General features: G+C 36.4%; 1 pseudogene; it reads right to left on the bottom strand.

Annotated features, from left to right (window-relative positions):
* Positions 1-24,737, bottom strand: part of LOC111147936 — a 129,042-nt pseudogene that overhangs the window by 68,141 nt on the left and 36,164 nt on the right.

Consider the following 24,737-nt stretch of genomic DNA (forward strand, 5'->3'; position numbering starts at 1 on the left):
GTAATTCTTTGTTAAAATAAAATATTTTGATGATGTAAAGGTCTTCATGGTTATTTCCGGTGCCAGTACTCTTTATCTCTTCCCCTGCTCCCCAAATTCATTTCTTTCTTCTATTGTTACTCTTATTCTGGTTCATTTGAGGTCAGTGATACGCAAAGCAAGGGTTGTTGAGAGATTTTGGGAAAGAAGTTTCCTCCCTTTTAAGAGAAGTTCAAAGGAGAAGGGAGTCTCTTTTTTTCAAATGTCATTTTGTAGCTGGTGAACATGGAAACTTGATGAGGTATGGCTGAGTATGGCAGATCCTGGGGAACTTTGAGGAAATAGAACCTGAGCTAAAACCTGCCCTACTTGTATAGTTTACTCATTTCCTTGATTATTAATGACCAATTTGAATTAGGCTTTCTTCCACTATTACATCAAAAGATTTCTAACATACATTATAGGATATAAAATTTATGTCATCTGTTTTAGCTGTTTGAAAAGTTCGCTTTTTCTTGATCATAAGAAAAAACTGAATGTTTTTTAAGGGCTGTGTTGCCATGATACATGGGATATATCTTCCTTTATTTAATTCTGTAGACCCAGACCTTTTCTGGAATTTCAGTTGTTAGCTATCCGTATCAATACCCATCAAAGTCAAGCATTAGATCATCTTATGAATCATCAGTACTGTTACCTAGATAATTATCTAAGAAATAACATTTTCCAAGTATCTTTAATTACTGTCTATGTTAATAATAATTCCCAAGGAAGGACTAAAATAGGAATATCTATTCATCTAAAATCATGATATGTCTAAAATTATCCCCTAAATTTCAGCTTTTGTGAAGCTAATTTATGTGGAAACAAGGTAAATAAATAAATAAATTTAGATAGGCTTTGGATATAAGTGGGCACAGGAAAAAGTTCTATGAGGAAACAAATAGGAGAATGTTTCTTTTTTTTTTTTTTTAACAGAGAGAGAGAGAGAGAGAGATCACAAGTAGGCAGCGAAGCAGGCAGAGAGAGAGGGGGAAGCAGGCTCCCCGCTGTGCAGAGAGCCCGATGTGGGGCTCGATCCCAGGACCCTGAGATCATGACCTGAGCCTAAGGCAGAGGCTTAACCCACTGAGCCACCCAGGCGCCCCTAGGGGAATGTTTCTATAGGCTGTTTCATCCTGACTGGGTACAACTTCAATTTTGAATATTTCATGATACCCTATAAAATGTTAATTTCACCCAAAATTAACTTTAAATTTCATCTCAGAAGAATAGTGAAAGACCATTGGAAAAAAGGAATTGATGCATAAGGCTCTCTGAAATATTCATTGGAAAAAAAAAATGTGTTGTTCTTTCTAATAGAGAGTGCTTTTCCCAACTGTAACTCCAGTGAGATTCAAAATTTTATTTTAAGCACTTAAACCTATGACTTTGATCTTTTGTTCCTTGGGAGAATTAATGTACTATGGTGTGAAAAAAAAAAGTTTGAGATGTTTTACTGATTTCAGTTGATACAGTAGAAAGAAAGAAAATGAAGCATTGGTCCCCACCGAGAAGGAAAGAGTTAAAGAATGAGGGTACTGGAAATCAAAGATAAATCCTATCTACTCTCTTATTTTTGAACAACAATGGTTATAAGCTTCTGGCAGCTACTGTGTACAAATTTGAAAAGCTGTGAAATTTTGCCCAAGATTGGAAAGCTTGCCAATGGAGTGAGAAATTGGAAAAGCCGGTTGGGGTTTCCTTCACAAAAGTACAAAAAAGAAAAAAAAAAAAGAAATAGTATTTGTGACTTTAGGAAGTCTTCCATGTCTCACTTTGCCATTTATTTGTTTGTGAATTATAAGTTTGGTAGGTTTTGGGAAAATCACTCCCCAGGAGCATATTAACCATTTAGATTAAAAATGAAGATCTGAAGGATAAACTGATATTCCACAAACTGAAGATCCAACTCACTCCAGGTTCAAGGGAGAAAAGCCTCAGTTTTCCAGGATCTGAGTAGGATTACTACAGCTTAAGAACCCGGCTTAGAAAATGATTGCTTCCAAAACCTTGCTCTTATTGATAATCTTCTCAAGAACGTGCTTCTCAAGAACGTGCTTGCTCCCTACTTTAAATATCTACATGATATTTATTGGGTCTATTGGGTCAAAGAAATGAAAATTTTAATGTTTTGATACACGGTCAAATTGCCCTCTAGGAAGTGTATACCAATTTTCTCATTCACCAGTAATGCTCTTGGCAACATTTTTAGAGGCACTCTGAAGGGTTTCATTTTCTAGAGCATGAATTTTATGAACATCTACTGGTAGATCTCTAGTCATTCTGAAAATATGACAAGCCTTAACAACCAATTGACATGAATTTAAATTATCCTGGTTTTCATTGTTGTAAGTTCCTGTTAAATCGTAAAAAAAAGTCTCACTGGCACTCTCAACAGAATCTTGAGCCAAGGTAGGATCTCCTCTTGGATAGAGTTGTGCCTGGGATAATAGAGTACTGGCCTTGCTTCATTGAGCATATCACATTGGAACTGAATGTGCATAGCTCAGCAACACAGAGCATTAGGTATCATTATTAACAATTTTGTCAGTTTTATTGCCTAAACATTTTTTGGATCTCTTTCTCCATTGTCCCTGTAGCATGCATTTAGGTTACCACCTCTTAACTGCACTGCTAAGGTAGGTCTTGTAACTCATTCTGAATGTACTTTTTCCTTTCAGATCTGTTTTCAGTCCTGAAGCTAGGGTGATATTTAAAAAAATGTAAATCTGATTGTGTCAACCATTTGCTTAACGAAAACCTTCCATGAAATCTCATTACTCTTAAAGAAAACAATCTTAACACTGCCTTTACAACTGCATGGGAATTGATATCCAAGTATTTCTGCAGCGTCATCTGGTTCTCTGTCCATCCTTCCTCTCTGCATTTCAGTCACATAGAAAGTTCGATTTCCCAAATTTGCCATATTTACTTCTTTGTCAGGATATTTGCACATGCAGTTTCCTTTTCCCAATATACCTTTCTTCCCTGTTTGCCTCATAGTCTGTTCCTTACATCCTTTAGCTATCATCCCGAATATCATTTAAGAGTTTCATTGATTCCCAGACTATATCAAACGCTTCCCTTGTGTTCTTTCAAAACACCCCACCATTTTTCCTGTAGCACCTCCTGCAGTTTGGATTTATGTATTTGTGTGATGATTTGGTGCCTCTCTATCTCTACTATGAGGCCATAAGTTTTACGGGATGAGAAGATGTGTCTGTTTATTATTATATCTCAGGGTCCCTGAAATGCCTGTAACTTAGTGGATACTCAGTAAATATATGTGAAGTAATTGAATGAGAGACTTCAGAAGATCAGCTTCCAAAGGAAAAGACCACAGGAGTGATAGGATGTTATGTAACAGAAAAATTTGAGACCAACCTGCAGATGGGTGCTTCCTAACCAAGAGTGATTTTGCCCTCCCCAGGATATCCGGCAATGTTTGGAGACATTGTTGGTTGTCGGAGCTGGGAGGTGTAATACTGGTATCTAGTGGATACAGGACAGAATGCTGTCCCTTTAAGGTACTGGACAGCCAAGGTTGAGGAATCCTGCTTCAGATTGAATGCTCTTTGAAAGACAGAAAGTTCACCCAGAACAGTTGCAGAAGACATCGGTAGGTTGATCTTGGTTATTAAAGTCTTCAGTTTGGCTAATTCAATCTGTATGGTATTTAGCATTGAGACATTTATACAAACATGCAGGGGTGAAATTCAAATTATTCAACAATCAGTATAGCAGGGAGACTGACTAATGAGAATGGATGTTGGCTGTTCAGATAAGAAAATCAAAACAAGGAGTCAATACAAGCAGAATATCAGCCCTGGTTATAAACTATATGCCATTTTGTAGTTTTTTAGAATGTTAAAAACCTCAAGGCCTTTAATTGTAAAATAAAACTAAACAAAGTGCTTTGTTAATAGCAACTTACGTGAGAGTCTAAGTTACATGCGAAGAATCATTTTGTCACTTTTTTTGGTCTTGCTTGTTCATGCTTATCTCATGGTGACTCTGTGAGTGGTTCAAGTTTACACCCTCTTTAAGTTATGTTTCCATGGTTTAAGCAGAGATTATATACATGTTTCTGAGGATAATGCCCTTCACCCTAAATAGTGAATTCTAGCCAGATCACAATATCCATCTTTCTTAGGAGACAGAATATCTTGCAACTCAAGAATGATTATGATAGGTAAATAGATGTAGGCAGCTAAAGAAAAGGAATATGGAAAGACAAAAAAATTGACAATAGAGAAGCCCTTTTGATTATAGAAAACAGCAGGAAATGATAATATTTTCAATCAACTGGTGCAGGACAGAGACATCAAAGAATGTAGAGCTACCAATAGGAATAGTACTGAACTTGAGTCCGAATAAGGATTGTCTCAAAATGCAGACAGAAAAAAATGATATGGTACATTTAAGACAAAAATGTAAGAATGGCATGAAGGTGACAGGCTGGGTCAGGGTGACATAGAAAGATGAACTACACATGGGAAAGTAGAGGCTGAGGAGAAGAGGGTAAATCATGGTTGACTCTTGCCCCTGTTTGTTTGGAATTTGTTAGTTGACTCCATGGGTTTGCCTTTGCTGCCTCAGGATCGGACTGAATGAAGGGATTGGCTCCATTCATTTAACTGAGCTCCCTTCTGTAGGAGCTCGATTCTGCGTGCCTCACGGCTACATGGCTAAATCCCCACTTACATGGAAACTGTATGGGAGCAAAGGGAACAATTTAAGGTTACACCTAAAAAATCACATCATCCTTACCTTCTAATTTTCATTTCTTTTTATGATAACATATAAACCTATTATAAAAACAAAAGGGACAAATCAGAGCAACAAATATCATCTGCAGGCCTAGCCTCCTTATCTCTGAGTTCATCACCTCAGACATAAGCACATTCCACTTTTCAGCTCTTTCTCTTCTCATATTAAGTCCATATTACTATTTGTCTGTTTATAGATTCCTATTTCTTAACTCTTCTATTTTAAACATTACCTATACTTCTTACTTTGGAAGAGAAAGTTTTGCCTCATACCTTACTCTACCTCCCGATTTCATTACCCCACAGTTTTTGGTTAAATTCATATTCAATGTGTAGATTGTTATTAATAGGTAAATATTATTTATGGCTGAACCAAATATTGTTATGTAGCATATTGTTATAATCATCCTTTGCTTTTTATGTAATTCGTTTTTTTACAATTTTATTTGAGTATAATTGACACGCGATGTTACATTAGTTTCAGGCGTACAGCACAGTGATTCACTTCTCTATACTTTATGCAACCGCGGATCACAAGCGTAGCTACTGTCTGTCACCATACAACAGTGTTACCACACCTTTGACTATATTCCCTCTGCTGTGCCTTTTATTCCCCTGACGTACTCATTCTGTAACTAGAAGTCTGTAACTTCCACTCCCTTTAGCCCATTTTTTCCACACCCTCACACCCCTCTTGTGGCCGCTATCAGATTGTTCTTTGTATTTATAAGTCTGGTTCTGCTTCTTGTTTGTTTATTCATTTGTTGTTGCTGTTTTCTTGTTTTTGTTTTTGTTTTAGATTCCACTTATGAGTGAAATCCTGTATTATTTGTCTTTCTCAGCAGCTTTATCTTATTTAGAATAATACTCCCGTTCCTCCCTGCGTTCATCCATGTTGTTGCAAATGGCACGTCAGCCTTTTTTATGGCTGTGAAATATTTGTGTGTGTGTGTGTGTGTGTGTGTGTGTGTATCACCTCTTCCTTATCTATTTGCCTACAAATAAAAACTTAGGCTTTTTTGATCACCTAATAGTGATGTTATTTTTTACTTATTTAGTTTATTTTGAGTCTTTAGCTAAACCAAGGCTGTGTGAAAATATATAAGTAAATATATGCATGTGTGTGTATATATAGATATATATGTGTAAGTATATATGTATCAGGGTGTATGTGTATATAATTTTATGTATGTAATTTTCTATATTGTCAGCCTGTCATATATATTAATAGATTCCATTTTTCCCCTCAAGACAGCTATTTTGTACTGCCTAAATTTTGCTCCTCTCCAGGTTCATTTCTCCTTGGGCCCTGCTCCTCCTGGGATCTCCATTGCAGTCATTTTTACATAACTTGCACCCTTCCATTGCATTAGTTCCATTCCTGAATCCCATCCTTCATTTACTCTCCTGCTTTGTTGGACCACATACTCTAGGAGATTCCTGAGAGTGGATGTGTAGGAAATGGGTTTTTGGGAATTTGCTTTTCTGCAAAGGACTTTATTGTGTCACTACAAATGAATGATAATTTGACTTTACATAGAATTTTAAGTTGGATGAAATATTTACTTATAATTTTGAAGTCACTGTTCCATTATTCTCAAGGATCTCAAATTACTTTTGAGATGTCTAGAATCTCTTATTACTCTTGAGGCGTCTTATGTTGAAGATTCATATTCCTTTTAGGACTTACTGTTTTTCCCAGGAGCTCTCAGATTGCATGGTGATGAACGCTTAAAAAAATAATTTTGCTGGGGGTGCCTGTGTGGCTCAGTTGTTTGTGTCTGATGCTTGATTTTGGCTAAGGTAATGATCACAGTGTTGTGAGATTGAGCCCTGCCTCAGGCTCAGTGCTCAACAAAGAGTCTGCTTTTCCCTCTCCCTCCCCTTCTGGCCCCACCGGCCCCTGGGGGGGGGGGTCTCTTTCTCTCTCTCAAACAAGTGAATAAATAAAATCTTTAAAAAATAATAATTTTGCTGGACATTCAGTGAGTCTCTGACTTTGGAGACTCCTAACTATTAACTGTGGAAAACTTTAACTTTAAAAATGTTTTTTTTTTCTAAATATTTTTCTGTTCTTATGTTCTGTAAACATCATTTTGATGTTAGATCCTGGATAGATGTCCTAGTTTTATTATTTTCCATCTCTCCGTTCTGATTTCTACTTTTTGTGATTTCTTCTTTATCTTTCAATGTTTCCATTAATGTTTCTCACTTTTCTACTATGATTTCCTTTTTAAAATAACATGTTTGCATTTAATTATTTCCTATCATTCCACTGAAGCTATTAATGGTAGGATCTATGACAGTAGAAACCTATTATACTTATTAATTATAGCTTTTCTTCTTATTTCAGCTTTATGTCTGTTTTCTATGAGATCCTTGCTATGTTGTTTGTTTTAATCTCTGTCTTTCATGATAGAAGATTTCTTAAGTGTCTCATGATTATTGACTGTGAACTCACATTGAGGACTGAGGCAATTCAAAAGCCAATGGGAAGTTGTACATACGAGTGGGCTTGTCAGTGGTGTGTTTACATGAGTGCCTCCTTCCCATGAAAAAGTGCTAAGAAAAGGACACCCGCCACTCACCACTCTTCGTGGTGGGCATGGGAAGCTACTGTCCCTGGTTTGCAGGGACAGGGGACTTAAGTTCTCACTACTCCTTATAAAGATTTTAAATCATCTTATTTTCAGTCTTCTGCCAAATCCTTCATACCAAGTGACATGAATTCATTTGCTCTTTTTCACATGGTTTCTGGTTGGCTCACCAGCGCCCATCCTCTACAAGGTTAAATTTCTGCTTTCGGTTTACCTACTGAGATACCCACTTTTATATCTGCTTTCTGATTTTGTTTGTTCCTCTCATCTACTGTCACTTGGTATCTCATTTTCCTTATCCTCACACAACTAAATTTTTTGTCTGTTTGTTTGTTCTTAGTATGTCATTGAGGTTTTTTTTTTTCCCCACAAATAAACACCAATATTCAATCTTTCATGCTTAGCCAAAACTCAATCTTAATTTTGCTGATTTCAAAATAAATGCACAGGTACTTCTATGATACGCTAAAGTGATGTGAAATTGAACTACATTTGAGTTACACATATTCAGTTATAATTGTTTCAGGAAAATGAATAACACCAAACAAAATGAGAGAGAATGAATTTAAATAGGTGATTCTGTTCACCCAACAAACACATGCTTGATGACAGGCCTCAGAAATCTTACTCAACTGGAGAAATAAGAATGTTTCTCATTGCTGGAAAAAATATGCCCATTTTGGACTTACTGAAATAATATTAGCTGTTTTCCTAGGCTATTTCTTCAGAATTAGTTTAACAAAAGCTTTTACCTTTAAATCTAATTGCAGTGTATGAAAAGGATCTGTTGCTTAGGAAGATTTAGGGGGTCTTAATAATATTCATTTGGGAGATTGCTTAATAAGGCAGTTAGTAAAATATTATAACTCTTTCATAAAACCTAGGCTTTTGTTCAAGATTAAGATGAAATAAATGGAAAGAAAAAAAATATCTCTGATTAAAAAAAATCTATATAAGTAGAAGCTAAATAGCTTGCTAAACAAAGAGAAAGATAAATACCACTTTTAAGATATTTTTCATATCACCTATTTGCATTTTTGTAATCTCTCTCTCTCCCTATATGGCCCTCTTTTAGATTCGAGTAGGCTCTAGTGTGAGCTGTAATCTAGTTTACTGCTGTCCAATCTGTGATTTTTTTCCTCATCAAATAACAGCATACTGCATTAGGATGTACCAGAAGGGGAATCTAATGGAACCTTTGTGCTGGTCTAAGAATTTCTTCTGGAGCATGTGACTGGATTGACAGCTAGCACAATTTTTCATGGAAGCCCATTTCACAGCTAAAGAATTAAACTACCTTAAAGTGGTTCTTTATTCCAAGCTGATCGAGAATGAATTTTTTAAAATTCTTTCCTGTTAGTAATAAAAACACTTAAGACGATGACATTTTCCGCTGTGTAAACTTTTGGTGTACACCATCATAACATAAGCAATAAAGAACTCACTTTTAACCATTACACATCCTGCCTCCCATAGACTTTATGCATACTTGAGATGATATGTTTTTGAAATTTCTGAAAGTCAGGAAGTTTTATTTTTTTTAATTAATTTATTTATTTATTTAAAGATTTTATTTATTTATTTGACACACAGAGAGAGAAATCACAAGTAGGCAGAGAGAGAAGGGGAAGAAGGCTCTCCGCTGAGCAAAGAACCCGATGCGGGACTCGATCCCAGGACCCTGAGACCATGACCTGAGCCAAAAGCAGAGGCTTAACCCACTGAGCCACCCAGGCACCCCAGGAAGTTTTATTTTTAATTAAAAATATGGAAAATAAGGAATAAAAATGTAATAGGGACCCATATTGTTTTTCATACTAATAGCTGCTTTTTAAAAAATTTATTTAAATTCAGTTTAGTTAACATATAGGGTATTATTAGTTTCAGGGGTAGAATTTAGTGATTCATCAGTTGCATATAACACCCAGTGCTCATTCCATCAAGTGCTCTACTTAATGCCTGTCACTCAGTCACCCCATCTCCCCATCCCCCTCCCCTCCAGCAACCCTGTTTGTTTCCTAGAGTTAAGAGTCTCTTATGGTTTGCCTCCCTCTCTGTTTTTATCTTATTTTATTTTTTCTTCTCTTCCCCTATGTTTATCTGTTTTGTTTCTTAAATTCCACATATGAGTGAAATCATGTGTTATTTGTCTTTCCCTGACAGACTTATTTCATTTAATAATAATCATAATACAGTCTAGTTTTGTCCACATCATTGCAAATGGCACGATTTCATTCTTTTTGATAGCTGAGTAATATTCCATTGTGCATATATACCACATTTTTTTACCCATTCACCTGTCAAAGGACATCTCAGCTCCCTCCACAGTTTGGCTATTGTGGACATTGCTGCTCTGAACATTGGGGTGCAGGTGTCCCTTCATTTCACTACATTTGTATCTTTGGGGCAAATACACAGTAGGGCAATTGCTGGGTTTTAGGGTAGCTCTATTTTTAACTTTTTGCGGAACATACTGTTTTCCAGAATGTCCATACCAGTTTGCATTCACACCAACAGTGTAAGAAGGTTCCCCTTTCTCAGCATCCTTGCCAACATCTGTTGTTTCCTGAGTTGTTAATTTTAGCCATTCTGACTGGTGTGAGGTGGTATCTCATTGTGGTTTTCATTGGAATTTCCCTGATGCCAAGTGATGTGGAGCATTTTTTCATGTGTCTGTGGGCCATTTTTATGTCTTTCTTTCTAGAAATGTCTGCCCATCTCTTGACTGGATTTTTTGGGTTTTTTTTGGTGCTCAGTTTGATAAGTTCTTTATAGATTTTTGAATACTAGCCTTTTCTGATATGTCATTTATGAATATCTTCTCCCATTCTGTAGGTCACCTTTTCATTTTGCTGATTGTTTCCTTTGCTATGCAAAAGCTTTTTATCCTGATAAAGTCCAGTAGTTCATTTTTGCTTTTGTATTCCTTGCCTCTGGATACATGTCTAGCAAGAAGTTGCTGCAGTGAAGGTCACAGATGTTACAGCCTGCGTTCTCCTCTAGGATTTTGATGGATTCCTGTCTCACATTTGGACTCACATCAAGTCTATTTTTGTGTATGGTGTAAGAATGTGGTCCAGTTTCATTCTTCTGTATGCGGCTGTCCAATTTTCCCAACACCACTTATTTAAGAGACTTTTCCCCCCCCATTGGATATTCTTTCCTGCTTTGTTGAGAATTAGTTGACCATAGAGTTGAGGGTCTATTTCTGGGTTCTCCCTTCTGTTCCACTGATCTGTGTGTCTGTGTTTGTGCCAGTACCCTACTGTCTTGATGATAACAGCTTTGTGATACAACTTGAAGTCTGGAATTGTGGTGCTTCCAGCTTTTGTTTTCTTTTTCACCATTACTTTGGCTATTTGGGGTCTTTCTGGTTCCATACAAATTTTAGGATTGTTCCAGTTCTATGAAGAATGCTGGTGGTATTTTGAGAGGGATTGCGCTGAATGTGTAAATTGCTTTGGGTAATGTAGGCATTTTAACTGCTTTTTGTCACATATGCATCCTTTGAATGTACACACACTCCTACATCTGGACATACACACAAATACTATGTCTTTAAAGAAATAAAACCATACTAAAGTCCCCTCTAACCAGCTTTACAGTCCAATTTCCTTTTCTCAGGATGAGCATTATCATGAGTTTTGTGTATATTTCTCTTGTCTATTTATTTTTATATTTTAACATTTTTATAAATATCCATAAAACATATATATTACTGGTTTTTTATTTTAAAGTTCTCATAAATCAGCATTTATACATTATATTCAGATCTACTCTTTTCTTTTTTTTTTTTAATCAACATCCTGCATTTAAGATTTATCCACTTGGGGCACCTGGGTAGCTCAGTTGGTTAAGGGTCTGCCTTTGGCTTAGGTCACCATCTCAGTGTCCTGGGATACTCCCTGCTCAGTGGGGAGTCTGCTTCTCTCTCTCTCTCTGTTCCTTCCCTCTGCTTGGGTTTGCTCTCTCAAATAAATAAACAAATAAATAAAAATCTTTATTTAACTTTCCAGTTAGATGTATATAGGATGAATTCATCCATTTTATCTGTTGTAAAGTGCCCCTCCTATGAATATTCAAAATATTCAAAATATATTCAAAATATAATATTATACAGTATAAAAGACAGTTATATATATATACATATATATATACTATATATATATATTACTTTAATGATGGGCATTTAGGCTGTTAATAAGTTTTATCACTGGAAACACAGCACAAATGTTGCAATGAGCATCTTTGAGGACATGTAAGAGATACTTGTCCTGGGGAACGTAACTGGAGATGGATGTTCATTGGGTTTGCCATTATGTCATCCACTCTGTAGAGTTTCTATCTTGACACACACAGCTTCCTTGCATGCCACACCTGTATCAAGGAGACTTTGTTGGTGGGCATGTAAACTGGTACAGCCACTATGGAAAAAATTATGGAGGTTTTTCAAAAAAATTAAAAATATAACTACCTTATGATTCTTCAATTCCACTTCTTTTTTGTTTTTTTTTTAAATATTTTACTTATTTATTTGACACAGAGAGAGAGAGATCACAAGTAGGCAGAGCAGCAGGCAGAGAGAGAGGGGGAAGCAGGCTCCCTGCGGAGCAGAGAGCCCGATGCGGGGCTCGATCCCAGGACCCTGAGACCATGACCTGAGCCGAAGGCAGAGGCTTCAACCCACTGAGCCACCCAGGTGCCCCTTTAATTCCACTTCTTGATATATATCTGAGGGAAATGAAATCAGGATCCTCAAAAGATATCTGTACCTTCATGTTAATTGGAGCATTATTTACAATAGTTAAGACATGGAAACAATTTATATATCCAGCAATAGATGAATGGGTAAAAAAAGATGTGGTATATATACATCGTGGAAGATTATTCAGCCATAAAAAGAAGGAAATCCTGCTATTTAGGACAACATTAATGAAATTTGATGGACATGAAATTTGAAATTTGAGGACGTTATACTGAGTGAAGTGAAATAGAGAAAGACAACTATTGTATGATCTCCCTTATAACTGGAATCTGAAAAACATCTGAATTCATAGAAACAGAGAGTAGATTGGTAGTTAGCAGAGGCTATAGGGCCAGGGAAATGGATGAAGTTAGTAAAAGGGTACAGACTTCCAGTTATAAGTTGCTGAACAAGTTCCAGGATCTAATGAACAGCATGGCATACTATATTTTATACTTGTTGCTAAGAGAGTAAATCTTAAAAAAATAAAAATAAGAATAGTAACTATGTGAAGTGATGGATGTCTTAACTAAGCTTATTGTGGCAATCATTTACAATGTATACATATATAAAATAATGATGTTGTACACCTTAAATTTATACACTGTTATGCCAATTATATCTCAATAAAGCTGAAAAATTAATTCATTAGAAGGAATTAAAAAAAAAACTTGTACTTATCAGTTGCCCTCTTAACTGCTGCTCATCTGACAATACCAGTGTTTTTAAATCTCCCATTAGCATTATTTTCCTATCAATTTCTCATTACGTTCTTGATAGTTTTTGCTTTATTTATTTATTTTAAGATTTGATTTATTTATTTGACAGAAAGAGATAGCAAGAGAGAGAGAGAGCGCGCACACACAAGCAGGGGGAACGGTAGGCAGAGGGAGAAGCAGCCTTCCGGCTAAGCGAGGAAGCCAATGCAGCACTCAGTTGCAGGACTCCGGGACCATGACCTGAGCCGAAGACAAATGTTTAACCCACTGAGGCACCCAGGTGTCCCGAGGTTTTACTTTATATATTTTGATTTTGTGTCATCTGGTATGGCATCACTATGAGAGTTTGATTTTTCTCATAGAATGCATTTTAGTTTAGATGTTTCTGTATTTTTTATTCTAATAAAAATAATATCAAGTTTTCTTTTTATTAGTAAAGCATATTTTATTATTGAAGTAGCTGACATACAAATGTGAGTTTTAGATATATAACATAATGATTTGACAATTGTCAGAATGGCTAGTATCAAAGTGAGTAAATAATGCTTTCTTGTCGGTTGGCACATCTTTGCTTATTCTTTCATTTTAACTTTCCTGAGTCACATTATAAAAGAACGATTTTCATTGATTCTCATAAATCGATGTCTTCTTCTGAAAAAAAAAAAAAATTAAGGAAGACTGTATGCCTTTCAAATTTGTTGCCAAACAGACACAGTCATGGCTCTTTTGATTACCTAATGCTTTTGTTATAAGCTTTATGACTTTTTCTATATGGACTGATTATTTAATTTTTTTTCTGTAATTTGGACTGTGCATTGTCTGCTTTAAATTCTAATGATGATTTTCTTTTTATAAAATAAATGATTTTATTTATACTTTTCTAATAATCCAGAACAAGAAATAAACTGCAATTCCGAAAGGTTCTCTAAAAAAGGTGCAGTGAGGGGCGCATGGGTGGCTCAGTGGGTTAAGCCTCTGCCTTCGGCTCAGGTCATGATCTCCGGGCCCTGGGATCTAGCCCTGCATCGGGCTCTCTGCTCTGCAGGGAGCTTGCTTCCTCCTCTCTCTCTGCCTGCCTCTCTGGCTACTTGTGATCTCTCTCTCTGTCAAATAAATAAATAAAATCTTAAAAAGAAAAAAAAGTGCAGTGAAGTGTACATCCTCATTCACCATTTCCCTCCATTCATTTCTCATTTTGACAATACAATCTGGGATTTTTGTTATAATTTATTATTAATGAAGAACATTATATATCTTTTTATTAAAAATCATTTCTAATATTCATACTCTCTTTTGTATCCTTATATACCATAACTCTTTTTATTTACTTCTAAATTTGAACAGTTAATGTAAGCCTGGTAATTCTTTTATACTATACTTTCTGCACCCAGTAATTCTTTCCTTTGGTCCCTTTCTCGGATTATTGGTGAATAATTCAAGTAACAGAAAGCCTTTGACAACTAAATTTTCAGGATATTTAAATACCCATCAGTGCATATCTTTTTTTTTCTTCTAGATTTATTTATTTATTTATTTGACAGACAGAGATCACAAGTAGGCAGAGAGGCAGGCAGAAAGAGAGAGAGGGAAGCAAGCTCCCCACTAAGCAGAGAGCCCGATGCAGGGCTCGATCCCAGGACCCTGAGATCATGACCTCAGCCGAAGGCAGAGGCTTTAACCCACTGAGCCACCCAGGTGCCCCCCCCCCATCAGTGCATATCTATTGCTTTATATGTGAATGTCAATTTTTCAGTATAAAAAATTCTTAAGGTGCAATTTTCTCCCAATCATACTTCTCTTGACATTTCTTCATTTGTTTTCTGTTAACTAATGTACAAGGAGAATTGTGAGGGTATCCTGATTTTCTTCCTTTATGAGTGAATTTTTAGATTGATACATATAGATGTTTTTGTCTTAAGATTTTTATCTTAAGATTTAAAGTTTTTATTTTAAGATTTCATCTAAATATTGGCCAGTTCTTAAGGTTAAACTCAATGAAATTGATATCTTTAATTTTGGTGTCCAGTTTTTTTTAAATTGATGTATAGTTGAACACAATGTTAGAAACTGTCATTTTATAGGTTATAAACTATTAAATAGTAGCAATTTCACATAGTCCTCCTTGTATATGGCACAAAATTTTGACCCATACATTAAGATCTTCCTCTATCCCTAAGGAGTTCTAAGAAGTTACCTTTTATTTCATCTTTATATATTGTTACTTTTACTCAGTTATTTGTAAATCAGATATATTATCTTCTGCAATAAAACCCTCTTCTCTTTGGTTGCTATCTTTTTGGATTTTGCCCATTTCTTTTACCTTTAAAGAAAAGAATACTTTTTGAAACATATACAAATTTCTGTTTCAATCGCTTTCTTTGCCATTTTGTTGCTGTTGTTAATCCTTATCGGACCATTTTCATCCCGGTTTGTAGCCTTGTGATCTTCATAGAGTGTATGTTTCCTTTAATAACTGAGTGCAGAGGTAGACGCTGTCTAAAATTTACTCATATTTCCTATGATAATTTACTTTAAAAATATATTCTTTTATTTCTTGTATATAGTGTTGTTGCAAAATTTTTAAACTTAAATTATTGAGTTCTTTCCCCCATTTACTCTTTCACAAATTGGGGCAGGTGTATCCTGGTCTACTCTTACTTGGCATATGAGACCATTTTTTTCTGTTATCTGTGGGGTGGGAAAGATTTAGAATCCTTCTGCTTAGGTGGATGCATGGATAATTCAGGTTTATACCTCTAGGTTTCCAGCAGACTGAATTTTAAGAGCAGGAAGCTAAGCAATGTCAGATTCTACCAAGGAAGCTGTCTCTTTGCAACTTTGTTTTAGTGCCTGGTAAAAATTATACAGCAGGGGTGAAAACATATCTGGTTTCTGGTTTGACTTAGCAAAGCTAGACTTGGCTCTAGGATTTGATAGCCAACTCCAGTTTCTTTCTTGCTGTCACTGTTGGCTGAGTAGAAAAATGTTCTTGCCTCATTAGAGGAATGACCCTTCATCCAATTCATCACAATGTGTTTCAGGCCAGCGTTTCAGGCCAATATGCTAGGGAGAAACTGGGTCAAAAAATATTCCTGCTGCTTGCCGACTGACTTTTATTTGGGTGTTTATGCACCTGGACTCCCAGTCTTGGCAGAGGTGCCACAAAGACTACTGACCTAAGGGAAAGGACTCTGGTTGACTGGTCTTATCTCTCCCACTGCTTATTCTTAGAGTCAGACTCAGTCAGAGGTATTCCTTGGTTCAAAATGGCTTCCTTTAATTGTTTTCTAGGACAATGTACTGCTTTCTCCAAAAAGCAGTGGAGTATGATAAGGAAGACTGTCATCTGGTATGGCATATGATATGGTGTGTAGTTATTTCCTTCAGTTCTGCTTCATGTACACTATGTATGACAGAATTCCATAAAATGTGTAGGGTGAGTTTGGGCCCTAGTTTCAAGTTTCAGGAGGCTCTACCCTCATGCTCTACTTTTTTGTCTTTATGGGGGTGGGAGGAGAGTTAGCAGGGTCATGAAAGGTGGCATATACCAATTCCTGTACCATGTTGTTCCTGGAGCTATCTCTTTGATATTTTTGAGTTGATGATGTTGTGGCTCTGAAGGGTGAATGATAAGCTCCTAAGCAATTTGTATTGGGAACTGTTTCCTGAAAATGGAAATTACAGTATGTGACAGATGAGACCACCTTAACCCTTGACACATAGAGATTTTTGGACACTGGGATTTTATTATGAAATAATAATTAAGTCACTGTTGTGCGCATTTTTTACAATCCATGAAATGACCATGAAATATGTCAAATTTTTCTAGGAAGTCACCATGAAATCAGCACAAAATTTCCAACAAAAATGAACCACTGTTGAGATTAGAGATAGGATTGCTAGAGGCATTATATCCGTGCTGCTCTAATTAAATGTTTCTTGTCAGAAGGAGAAGCTTTTACTGCTTTTTTAGAACTAATTTCATAACTGTATGGCCTGGGCATATGAGGTTTGCTTGAGATGAGATGGCAAGGCAAAGACAGTCCTGTGGCGTCTTGTTGCACTTTTAGTTCAGATCTTATGACTGTAAGTAAAGAGACCTTTAATAAGCCTTCATTTAAAGGACAGAATTTGCCTTATGTATTTATAATCCAATATGACTTGTCTCTTTTTACTTCCCCCACACAATCTGTTTTATCCAATATTGGCTTCCTTTAGCATTCCCCACTCGAAACCTACTACTCCTATGGTTAGGTGTTTGCCCTCCCCATTGTGAGCCAAGTCAGACACTTTGAGTTAAGAAAGGTGTAGAGTCTCTGGTCTAGCCAATCATGCTAAGCAATCCACATGTCAGCCTATTCACTCATCTTTCAATTCAGCTAGAATCATAAATCCCAAACTACTTTAGTCTTGAGTGTTCAAGACTATCCAGGAGCTATTTACATTTAAGTTTTTAAAGTTATTTATATTCAGAACTTTTTAGAAAAATGTTCATTTGAAATGGATGGTAGTAACCTGTGCGTGTTCATAAAAGCATCCAGTAATTTAAATTTATTTGATAATTTGAAAATTATCATCAATATATTCAATTTTTAGGAAAAATATTTTACAGGGGAAAATATTCACCTAGTTGTGAGGTAAAAATAAAATTATTTTAAAAATTCATGTAGAGGATATTTGTAAATCCATTTTTATACATTCTTACATGTTAATTGATAAAATCTGAGAGAATATATAGCAACATATTAACAGTGCTTTCCTTTGGGTGATTTTAATGCCTTTCTTCTTTTTATTTATCTCTATTTCCAAATTTTTTTCTATATAAACATGTGTTACCTGTGTTCTAAGTGTAAGCAGAAGAGCAAATTACATATAATACATATATTTTAAAGCATTTCTAATTTAACTTTACTGCTGCTAGCAATTTCATATCATTTGGCTTGGCTCACTGAGCTTCTCAAATGATACCAGGCTGTTTATATTAGAGAGTACTACAAATTGGATAACCAAAAATCTCCTAGAGAGAGCTCATAAAATGACATGGTTGGATGGAAACCTGAACAGATGGGCTAACTCTACCATGTGCTGTATTAACCCTGCTGTTCTCATACTCATGGCCAATAACACATTGAAAAAGTACAATTCTAAAAATAAGTTGGTGAAATGGAAGATGGTTAAGCAATTTAATCTATGAGTTGGGACTTAGTGGACAGCACTTGTTGAAATGTTACACTCTTATTAAGACCATTTTTTTTTATGACTATGAAAATACTTGTGCTTTAGAGGAGTTCTGGGAAGATGAACTCTAATGGGGGATGAGGGAACAGTAACCCAGCATGTTTCCAAGCAGTTTGACTGGAGTTAGTATATTACGCTGAAACAGAGTAAGTGGTGCCTCATTATGTATATGGTGATGATAAGAGAAGGGAGAGTGGAGTTGTAATTGACTAAATAAAAAGAATAGGATGATTTCCTGATCTTCTGTATGTTCCAGTCACTGGTTGCCACAACCAGTGGCAAAAATATACACAGTACTGTAGAAAAAAAAATTTCTATTACCTCCACTCTCCAATCATCTGCCCAAATTATATGTAGAAAAAAGAGTTTAAAGAACTGAGTTGTCAGAATTTAAAATAAAACTGTAAGTAAGAATGAAATCTACAACTTTTGGAAATACTCCTGAATAACTAGTTTGTGTTCTATTCAACATCAACAGAGACCAACAGGGTCACTTAGCAGTATAGTAACAATAGAGGAATGGCAGGAAATTTCATTTTGATTAGGAAGAAAGTATAGAGTCTATGTTGTCAGAAAGTCTGGTTTCTTGTGATACATCTGTCATTAGGAGGATTTATAACCTTGAAAAAATATTGCTTATGTTCTATGAGATAGTGTCCCTTTGTTTAAAAAAAAGGAACTAAACAGATGAAATTCAAAGTTCTTCCCAATGTTAAGATTCTGTAAAAAAAAAAAAAAGTACATGTTAGAATTAGTTACTTCAAGTTGAAGTTGTCTAGAAGGAGCTCAGATGAAGTTGCGATGATATGGTATCCACAAGCCCATTTCTTAAAGACATTTTCAAATTTAATGTGTAGCTTGGTAAAATAAAGTGAGTTGGGAGGTTAGGTTAGAGAACCTCTTTTCTGAATTAAAAATGAAAGTATGACCTTCTTTTAGTCACACTTTGTGTTTAGTCATGGTTGAATACCTGTGTGGTCTTCAAGTCCTAAACTCTGATTAATGATTCAGCTCTCTCCAATTCAATTTTGATTTCCCTGCCAGAAACCATACTACCACCAAATGACTAATCTGGCATTGCTGTTGGTGAGAAACCAGTCTGGATTATCTGGAATGTATTGAAAGACTACATTATTTATTTAATCCCAAACCAAAAGCATAAGCACAGTCACATTAGGATAGCACAATACAAGAAACTAATTCGGGTTTTCTTGGAAGAATTGAGTTGAAAACCAGATGTTTCTACCTTGTTCTTGGGAACTATTTTTAGATGAGCTTCCAAACATGCAGTCTATGATTCTAAAGAAATTCAAGACAGGTATTTTATCATTTTAAGGACTTAAGTGGTTACTAGAAAACTGATTGAATTGCCTAAAGAAACTCCATGGGTTGATAAATAAAAACAACACAATATATAGTAGGTAAAATATTCATTTCATGTTGTTTAAATATTAGCAGTTAATGACAAATTAATACTGTCCCATGAATTCCTGCCATGAAGGAAAGATAGGAGAATGGAGAAATAACTATGAGAAATACTAGAAAATAAAATTATCGTTGGAAAGAAAATTAAACTTATGTGTGTTTATTGGTATTAAAAATAAGAGATGGCATCATTGGGCATTGGATTTATACAAAAAGGGGTCATTGAAAGCTGGAGAAAGTACACTCAATGACATGGTAAGGAAGGAAATTCTGTTCTTATTACATACTTCAGTATGACAGAGAATGTCATTGATTTATAAGTTGGATTGAATCGGGGTGCTCAAGAAATGATTACTTCTCCAGGAGATCTTGGTGATGTTACTGAGAGATGAAAAGAGGTGTGCATATCACAGAAGAGGGTTTTTGCTGGAAGTTATCTCTCACAGAGAAGTGACACATCTTTCCAGAAAGGGTTAAACCAGATGCTGATAATAGAGCAATGTGAAGAACTTTCCTCAAATGATATATTTTTAAAAGATCAGAAGAAGGAAAAGCTAGTGAAATCTATTCCTGGGCAATTCACAATGAAAAGATAGAAGATAGTGACTGAGGGGGGAAATCCTAAAACATTGAGAGATGAATTAACATTTGAATCCAGAATAGGCCAATAGAGTCTACAAATTGAAATCGGCAAGACGGACTGCCTGAAGGACACAGTTACGAGGAAACATCCTAGATTTAATAGGAGAATACATCTAAATCTCCAATTATGCTATTCATTTGATGACTCCAAGCCACATTTTCCCCATTCTCTGTTAAACTGCAAGCTTTGAGTAAAACTTCTGGGTAAAGTAATGATCTAGACATATCTTTATTTCAAGAAATTCATCCAACTCTTAGTTTCTTCGGCAGTAACTCTAAATATGGGACTGAGACTACTTCCTTTGACTGATAGGAATACCAGGATTACAGTTTTACTCTCAAATATTTAAGGGACAGGAACATTTCTAAAATCTCTTCCATTCAACCAACACTTGTCTGCTACTCCTGACTATTAATTATCATTTCCTGAACACTTTGCGCTAAGCACTTTGCATACAGCTGTCAAATCCTACAGTTATTTACAAATTAAATAATTAAACAGTGGAGAGGCTAGATAACTTCTTTGAGTTACACAGAAAATTCAAAGTAGAGGTTCAAATTCAGTCAGCTTGATTCTGAAGCACCTGTTTTGCCCACCTTGACTTGCTGTGTTTTCATGCCCAAGCTGTGTAAAAGATTGATGGCAGATGTGGGGGGCCCTCCCCCATCTTATACTTAAGGTTGATTAGGGAGATGAATGCATGGGAAAGAGCAAAAACAACCCACATTTCTACTTCCAAGAGTTTTAACTGTCTTGTCCTTGAAGAGACCTGAGGTAAGATAGTGAAGCAAGTTTTGGTCCTTACTTTTCTTCTTAGGGTTTGATTTCCTCCCTCCAATCCTAGGTCTCAGTTGTCCCCAAGTGCTTGCTCTCTCCAGCAAGCGAAAGTGAAAGTGAAAGTGAAAGCAAAAGTGACCAGGAGTTTAGATGTTATGCTGTGAATGCAATGTATTTTCCTTTACAAAATTTCTGAAGTCCTAGATCATTCAAAACTCCAAAGGGGAAGCTCAAGGGGAAAGGTCCTGACCTCAGAGAAGGGGTACTTTGAGGCAGAGGAATTTTCCCAGAACTCCTTAAACCCCACCACAGAGGTCATCAGTTGGGTAAATACAACACTGACTCAGTTCTTAGTACATAAAACATCTTTTTTCCACTCTTGAAAACCCTTCAAACCTTGTGAGTGTGTGTTTTTCCCCAGAGAGCATCCTCTCTATAACTTAAAAAATGTGGCAATGTTCACTTTGAAGGTATCTTCAGTTGATGAACTGACCCAGGAGAAGAGGTGGAAGCTTTTATCTTCTACATCAATTAAACTAGGAAAACGAAAGGTTTTTCAAGCAAGACAATTTCTATAGAGGTCCCTTAACAATTAAAGGATGGTCAAAGAAAGCCAATTTTAAAACACAAGTTACTTGTTCTGCATTTGTATCCTATGAAACTCCATACCTTAAAAATCCTTGCAAGCAGTTCAGTTTATATAAAGGTGTGGAAACAAAAACAAAATTTCAAAACTGTTTAAGCCTTCACCTAAAATATTTGTCCTCATTATGAGTACTTTCTCCTTTCTGGATGACTATATTGTCTACAAATGTTTGTTTGGAATAAGTATGGATGGAATGGAGACAGATTCTGGAATTTTTTTTTTTAATTTAGCTTTTATGTTTTGATTCAGTTATAAAAGTTCATACATGTTCATGTTTCACTATCTTGCCAAGACTCTGTAATAAAAAATTGGAGGCTTAAATGCGAAACAAAGAATACCAAGGACAAGTTACTGAAGAAAAGTATTTTCATCATCCTGTATCTCTTCAGTCTCCTTGAATCCTGCACCTGTGAGGGAGATTTTGGACAAAGTGTTTGGAGCCATTTGGGGATTTCCTCAAATCTAACATTTTGTTGGCTGTGATTTGTACCCCATTATGTGCTACAGTGCACTTTATTTCCCACATTTGGCACTTTTAGTGATAATTCCTCCAAACAGATGCAGGGAACCATGCTTGGTATTCTTTAAAGGGAACAAATAGATGAGCTAATTGTTTTAAATGTCTCCAATGAGATAAGTGGCAGGATGCTGGAATTGATCATCTAATTACCTATTTGCTATTGCAGAGAGGAGGAAAATCCAGCCATAATTAATGTTTAGGGAATGCAAAAGTTGTCATCTTAAATCAAGGTAAAATATAATAATCACATAGAGGTCTTATTACAGAAAAATACAAACAATTTGCTAGATGGTAGGGGATTGGCTGCTTAGTTTTGTGGCTAATTGAGTCCTGGCATCTGTGGTATGGTATTACCAAAGAATTAGTCTGGAATTTCGTTTTGATTTATCTGCATTTGCATTTACAGAACTTTGGGCGCCATTCCACTCGAGGTCTAGAGTGGAATGGTGATAGAGTTCTCGGTCCAGGGCCAGCCACTTATCCATTAAGCATGCCCTCTTACTTGCCAGAAAGGGGCAATGGCAAAGCACTACCTCTGACTAAGCAAGTTATGACTTTAGTAATAAGAAAAGTATGGACGTATCTTATGGGTTATACATGAGGAAAGTATCTTCTGAATATATACAAGCTTGCAGAACAGCATGCCTTCATTTCTAGTTCATGTGCTATTTATTGCATAGATAGTCACATTGTGATCAATTCAGGGGAAAGACAAAGTTGTCACAGACCAGGGAGAAGTTTAGAAGGGAAATACATATATAAATGTTTTATTCATTTTCTTACCTTTCTTTCTTTCGTTTTTTTTGTTTGTTTGTTTGTTTGTTTGTTTTGCTATTATCCTGACAAATCTGGTGAGTCACCTGGCTAATGTGCTGGGTAAAAGTTAAGTGAGAAGGTTATTGTGATACATTTGTAATACTCACTGTTCTTTTGTCCTGGAAAGACCTCTTTATTTCCCAATCCATCACTGAACTATATCTCCAAGATATAGACTAGGGAATGGAAAGGGATTGGGAAGGTAGGACTTAGGTGATGGGACAAGCCTCTAGTAGTTATATTCAACTATCAATGCAGCCACAGGACAGCTAAACTGGGTCCTATTTAGCCAGTAGGATGTGGTATTTATGGGGATAAGTTTCTATAGACAGAGCCAGTTCATTCAGCAGCTTCATCTGTGGGAGCATCTGGCTTATGTTCTCCCAAATCCTATAAGGTGGTAAAGCTCTCAGAATGTGGTTTTGGCTGTGGCAGATGGAATTGGGATGCCGAATGATGAAGTTTTAGAATATAGGTGAGGTTCAGTGGGGTGGAATCCGGAGCTGATGACCAAGAAAGAATTCTTGAGACACCTTTGGTGCAAAATGGTGGTTTATTTAAGCACGGGGACAAGACCCCTGGGCAGAAAGTGCTGCTGCCCGGGGTTTGTGAGGGGTGGCAGATTATGTTATGTAGGATGGTTGGAGGAGGTAAGGAAAAGGGAGCTTTCAGTAGAACTTTCAAATACTAAAGAGGACCTATAAGATACCACAGACCTTGCCATTGTCCCTTCTTAACAAGGTATTAACATTAAGATAGTTGATTCCTAAAGAATTAACATTGAAATAGTAGATTCCTAAAGAATGTCACATATGTTCCACCCAGGAGTGGGAGTGGAAGTGGGGGTAGGTTGCAGGGTGTGAGCTTTTGCTTTGTCCTCAGACAGTCTTCTGTTCCCTCATCATTCCCCCCTGTACAATTTTGAGCCTCAAATCTTTAAGGTTGTTGAAGGTGGAAGGCCTCATCTTCTGTAATTTCTTCCTGCTGAATAGGGGCGTAGAGTTGTCCCTGCCTACTTGGGTCAACATTGGTCAGTTGGGGGATGTGTAGGGGAGTTAACGAAAGATGGAGGCAGCTGAATCCAACGCAGACAGCGAAGAAGTATCTCTGTGAGTGGTCAGGATCATCTGTTGATGTGAAGTCATTGTAGCCACAGAGTCTCCGCACCAAGTAGAGAAATGCTGAAGATTAGTAAGGCTGTGAGAATGAGAAGTCCAATAAAGAGATCTTTAATCGTTGACCATAATTCTGCTTTAAACCGGGAACTTAACCAATCACTGAGAGTGAGAGAGGGATTTTTGTAGAGCCCCAATTTGGGTATTCATGTCTTTTATTAGTCCTGTGACATTTTTGTGATAATCTAGGATGTACACACAACATTCTGTTCTGGTAATTGCACATGTGCCACCCTGTGCTGCAGTTAGGACGTCTAAGGCCATTCTGTTTTGTAGGACTGCCTTGTGTATCTGTGTGACTTTGATATTAAGTAAGGAGATGCTATTTAGTGAATCACTGAGCGCCTATGCGATGTATTTATTAAGGGCTTCTACATGCCAAATGACATCTTCTAATCCTACAGATGGAGCAAAAATAGATGTTAAGTGATCATACCATTTAAAAACAGATTGTGTCCATCTTTGCTTTAAATTGGGTAGATTAGCTGGAATAGTGATGGTTTTAGTAATACGTCATGAATCCAGGCAAATCCTAAGGTGCAGCGACCTTTCCACCCTGGAGGAAGTCAGAGCCACAGGTTAGTTCCACAGATCCAGTGGGTTCCATTTGGAGCTGGCCATCTGATGCCAGGTCGCCTCACCCAATC

Source organism: Enhydra lutris, unplaced genomic scaffold (assembly GCF_002288905.1).
Source record: "Enhydra lutris kenyoni isolate GAN:26980312 unplaced genomic scaffold, ASM228890v2 scaffoldscaffold18, whole genome shotgun sequence".
NCBI classification, from domain to species: Eukaryota; Metazoa; Chordata; class Mammalia; order Carnivora; family Mustelidae; genus Enhydra; species Enhydra lutris.